This window comes from Equus przewalskii, chromosome 3, assembly GCF_037783145.1.
Source record: "Equus przewalskii isolate Varuska chromosome 3, EquPr2, whole genome shotgun sequence".
Lineage (NCBI taxonomy): Eukaryota > Metazoa > Chordata > Mammalia > Perissodactyla > Equidae > Equus > Equus przewalskii.
In genome coordinates this window covers 23,882,871-23,888,870 of record NC_091833.1, presented here as the reverse complement: position 1 = coordinate 23,888,870, position 6,000 = coordinate 23,882,871, and positions in this window count along the sequence as shown.

The following is a 6,000-nucleotide window of genomic DNA, read 5'->3' as shown; positions in this document are numbered from 1 at the left end:
CTATCTCATTTATCTTTGCCTTCCCAACCCTGTGCTTGGTATAGATGAGGAATGAATGAATGACTTGGGCAAGAACTAATGATGCTTGAAATCCAACTACTCTCAGTATCATGCAATTCTGTAGTCCTGTCCACTTGAGTGTACCAAGTGCTGCCTATGCATTCTGCATCCCGCTGGAGTGGGCAGTTACCAGCATCACCCAACTTTTCTGTGCTGACCACCTGAGTGGAACAAGCGGTGCCCCTGCATCCTGCATGATGCCAGAATAGGCAGCTGCCCCTTCAGCCCATCGCTCCTGCTGGCCAGGTCCTGGGACTGCAAAGAACTGCAGCTAGTTCCTTGCTCTATCCCCTCCTTATGGAGAGATGCCTAAAGAATATTTATCCCATTGGGCCGGCCCGGTGGCTCAGCGGTTAAGTGCGCACGTTCTGCTTTGGCGGCCCGGGGTTCGCCAGTTTGGATCCCGGATGCAGACATGGCACTGCTTGGCAAGCCATGCTGTGGTAGGCGTCCCATATATAAAGTAGAGGAAGATGGGCATAGATGTTAGTTCAGGGCCAGTCTTCCTCAACAAAAAGAGGAGGATTGGCAGCAGATGTTAGCTCAGGGCTAATCTTCCTAAAAAAAAAAAAAGAATATTTATCTCACCTTGAGGACAAAAAAAAGTCAGTCATTCTGAATAAGCTTTAGTATGGAATGTATTGCCTTTATAGAGGATTTAGAGATAATTTCATATAGGTCATAAAAGCATGGGTGTGAGTATTATTGGGCAAAGTGTTATTACAAAATGAAGCAGCTGAATCAAAGCTTCCCATATTTTATGAGTAGATACAGACATAGAATGGATCAGGGGTCTATTGGTCCAAATACATGCTTACAAATGGAAAAACTAAAGCCTGGAGAAGCCAACAAGTTTTATTCTGACAAAGATAATCTGTTTATGGTTTAAAAATGATAATATGACTGTGTTCGGGGGTCTCTAAGGCCATGCTCAGGTTCAATTCTTTGCTAGAAGGACTCATAGAACTCAGCAAGTTGTTATACTCATAGTTAAGGTTTGTTGCAGTGAAAGGACACAGATTAAAATCAGTAATGGAAAAAGGCAAAGGCCAGGGTCCAATAAGATTCCAGTTCTCTTCTCTCAGTGGAGTCACGCGGACAGTGCTTGATTCTCCCAGCAATGATGTGTGACAACACACATGGAGTATTCCTAACCAGAAGCTCACCAGCGCCTTGGTGTCTAGGGTTTTTACTGGGGGTTGGTCAGAGAGGCATGTCTGACTGCCCATGAGGCTGACCTAGGTGTCCAGCCCCTCGAGAGGTCAAGCTGATATCATGTGGCCCAAGGCCCTCAGCATAAATCACACTCTTAGCATAAACTATCTGGTTGGTTCAAGGCTTCCAGGTAAAGACATTCCAAGAGCTTAGAGGTTACTTCCCAAGAGCTGGGCCACAGTCCAACCTTTCTCGGGAAGGTACAGGGCTTAGACAACCCAGACTTGTTGAGTTAATCCTTTACTGCAGAATGACCTACAAAGCTCTTTTTATGCCTTACAAAATTGGTTATTTTGTTTTGTTTTTCCAGAAAAACAACCCTGAAGAACATTGAGGTAATATCTATCTTCTTCCTCATACACAGGCAATCATTTCTTTGTGTCCAACAGTTGGCTACATTTGCCAAATAGCGTGAAGGAAATCTCTTTCTTTATCAGAAGTAGTTGATATGTCAGTGGAATTTGGAAGTCATTATGAAAAGCTAGTAGCCCCAGTTAATGGTTCACCTCTCTCCACACCCTTTGCTTAGAACCAGCTTTGTAGGTCTTTGTGTTAGGCTGTGCAGTCTATTCCTTGCCTCTTGAATTGAAGCTGGCTTTGTGACCTGCTTTGGCCACAAAGCTAGAAAAACATTGACGTACTAAAGAAGCCTCATACGTTCCTGCTTTCTCTCAGAATCCTGTGGGAACATGAGAGACCCTATGGAAGAGAGCACGTTGTCCCACCTGAGTCCTTACTACACCAGGCTACAGCCAGCTGACACCCAGATATGTGAGAAAGCCCAAAGGACATCAGCAGAGTTGCCTACCCAACCCTCAAAACTGATCACAGATGCACAATCGAGACTCGCCAAGAGCACAATAGCCACTTGGCTGACCTATAGACTCAGGCACAAGAGTAAATGTTTATTGTTTTAAGCCACTGAGTTTCAGGTGGTTTGTTACACAGCAATAGCTAGCTGATACAGTGGGGTGGCAAATGGAGGAACAAGATTACTCTTTTTTTTAAAAAAAAGATTTTATTTATTTCCTTTTTCTCTCCAAAGCCCCCTGGTACATAGTTGTATATTCTTAGTTGTGGGTCCTTCTAGCTGTGGCAGATGGGACACCACCTCTGCATGGCCTGGTGAACTGTACGGTGTCCGCACCCAGCATCCAAACAGGGAATACGCTGGGCCACCACAGCAGAGCACACAAACTTAACCACTCGGCCACGGGGCCGGCCCCAAGATTACTTTTTTGATATTTAAATGCATTAACACAAGGCAGACAACTGTCATGACATACTTGCTCATCATACTGCTACCAGCCAAACATCACCAATTCTAAGGACTGTGACAGTGGAGCACCAGCAATACTTGTTTAGAAAAAAAGATTCTTGCATCATTTTACTTCTTTACTAGATTTAAAAAAAACCGTTATTGTGGTAAGAACACTTAGCATGAGATCTAACCTCTTAACAGATCTTTAAGCATACTGTACAGTATCATTATCTATAGGCACAATGTTTTACAGTAGATCTCTAGAATTTATTGATTTTGCATAACTGAAATTTTGTACTTGTGATAGCAATGATATCAATCAAGGAGTACTATTTTCTTCTAACACTTCTATGATTCCGTATATTTACATTTAAATATTTTGTCTATTTAGTATTTACCTTGGATGTGGATCCACTTTTTTTTTCTCCCAGATACCATGTGTTAATAAGTCTGTCTTTACTACTCTGACTTAAGGTGCCACCTTTATTGTACATAAAATTTCTGTGTGTATTTGGGTGTGTTTCTGAACTTTCTGTTCTGGTCCATTGGTCTGTCTTTCTATTCATGCAACAATACCACACATCTGATTATCACGTTTTGTGGCATGTTTTATTATCTAGTGGAGTCAATCCTCCTGCACTGATCCTCATTTTTATTTATTTTTTTATTAATAGAATTAATTTCTTTCAGGAAAGTTTTATATTTACCAAAAACTGAGCCGACAGTACAGAGTTCCCATATCTTTCCCTACAACCACACATAGTTTCCCCTATTATTAACATCTCATATTAATTAGTATGGTTCATCTGTTATAATTAATGAACCAATATTAGTATATTATTAACTAAAGTCCATAGTTTATGCAGATTTCCTTAGTTTTACCAAAGGTCCTTTTTCTGCTCCAGGATTCCATCCAGGATACCACATTACATTTAGTCCTCATGTCTCCTTAGGCTCTGCTGCAAACTGAACATTTGTGACCCCACAAAATTCATATGTTAAAACCTAATCCCCACTGTTATGGTATTTGGAGGGGGGGGCCTTTGAGAGGGGATTAGGTCAGGGGGGCAGAGCCCTCATGAATCAGATGGGTGTTCTTATAAAACAGACCCCAGAGAACTCCCTTGCCCCTTCCACCAAGTAAGGACACAGTGAGAAAACGGTTGTCTGTGAACCAGGAAGCAAGTTCTCACCAGACACCAAATCTGCTGGCACCTTGATCTTGGACTTCCTGGCCTCAGGAACTATGAGAAATAGATGTTTAAGCCACTAAATGTTGTTGTTAATGGGTTCGGCAGCTCGAATGGACTAAGGAGCTCTTCTTGGCTGTGACAGTTTCTCAGATTTTCCTTATTTTTATGACTTTGACAGTTTTGAGGAGTATTAGTCAGGTATTTTGCAGGATGCTCCTCTACTGGCCTTTGTCTGATGTTTTTCTCATGATTGGACTGGGGTGTGGATTTTTGGGAGAAGAACTCAGAGGTAAAGTGCCATTTTCATCATGTCATATCAAGGGTAGTGTATTAGTTTCCTAGGGCTGTTGTAACAAAGTATCACAAACTCAGTGACTTAAAACAACATGAATGTGTTCTTTCACAGTTCTGGAGGCTGGAAGTCTGAAATACAGGTGTTGGCAGGGTCATGCTGCATCTGAAACCCATAGGGGGAATCCTTCCTTGTTTCTTCCCAGCTTCTGGCTGTTGGCCTGGCTTCCTTGGCTTGTGGCTGCAGCCCTTCAATCTCCACCTCCATCGCCACATGACAGTCTCCCTTCATATCTATTTCTCTTCTTTTTTTTTTTTTTTTTTGAGGAAGATTAGCCCTGAGCTAACATCTGCTTCCAATCCTCCTCTCTTTTTGCTGAGGAAGACTGGCCCTGAGCTAACATCCATGCCCATCTTCCTCTACTTTATATGTGGGATGCCTACCACAGCATGGCTTGCCGAGCAGTGCCATGTCCACACCCAGGATCTAAACTGGTGAACCCTGGGCCACCGAAGCGGAACGTGCGAACTTAACTGCTCGGCCACCAGGCCGGCCCCACTTCTTCGCCTCTTCTTATAAGGATGCCAGTCATATTGGAGTACGGCCAACCCTACTCCAGTATGACCTCATCTTAACTACCTCTGCAACCACCCAATTTCTAAATAAAGTCACATTCTGAAGGCCTGGGAAGGACAAGAGTTTTGGGAGGATACTACCCAACCCAGTACAGCTACATACTATCAATATGATTTACGACTGTTGATACTGCCCTTGATCATCTGGCAGAAGTAGTGTTTATCAGGTTTCTCCACCTTAAAGTGACTCTTTTTCTTTCCCTTTCCCACACTGCACTCTTTGGAAGAAGTCACTATGAGCAGCCCACTGTTAAGGAGTGGGAAGTTGTGCTCCCCTACCTTTAGGGTGGAAAAATTTGTTCATATATTAACATAATTTACCTGGAATTCTTCTGCACGAGAGGCTCGTCTCTTCTCCTCATTCATTAATTTAGTCAATCAATCCAGTACACACACATAGTCGTATCAGAATTGTTAACTTGAACCCCTGTGGAAAATAACTTCACTGGCTAGAGTAGAGAACTTAGGTGCGGCTCCTTTTGCCTTAAATCTTACAGACACCATTCATTTCCAAAGTTACTTAGGTCAGCGCCTCCTCCTCGCCCTCCTTCAGTGAGGTTGTTTCATACATTTAGAAAGATACAGTTTGATTCTCTTGTCACAGTCTGCATTCTTTCCTGCAATCTGCCTACGTCCTATGCGACTTTAAAATTTACCTGTAGTAAGTTCATTCTTGGTGTTGTAAAATTCTATAGGTTTTGAAAAATGCTTAATGGCATGTATCCACCATTATAGTATCATACAGAATAGTTTTACTACCCTAAAAATCCCTTGCACTTCATTTATTCATCCTCTCCACCTCAAACCCCTGGCAACCGCTGATCTTTTTACTGTCTCTATAGTTTGTCTTTTCCAGAATGTCACACAGTTGTATGCAGTCTTTTCAGACTGACTTCTTTCACTCAGCAATGTGCATTTAAGGTTCCTCCATGTCTTTTTGTGACTTGATAGCTCATTTCCATTTTTTGTTTTTAAGATTGGCACTTGAGCTAACAACTGTTGCCAATCTTCTTCTTTTTTTTTCCTTGTTCTTCTCCCCAAAGCCCCCCAGTACACAGCGGTATGTTCTAGTTGTAGATCCTTCTGGTTCTGCTACGTGGGACGCTTCCCCAGCATGGCCTGATGAGCAAGTGGTACCAGGTTTGTGCCCAGGATCCAAACGGGCAGAACCCTGGGCTGCCAAAGTGGAGTGCATGCACTTAATCACTTGGCCACAGGGCTGGCTTTAGCTCATTTCTTTTTATTGCTGACTAATATTCCACTGTGTAAATGGACTACAGTTAGTTTATCCATTCACCTTTGGATGGTCACCTTGGTTGTTTCTAGTTTTTTGGTGATTATCAA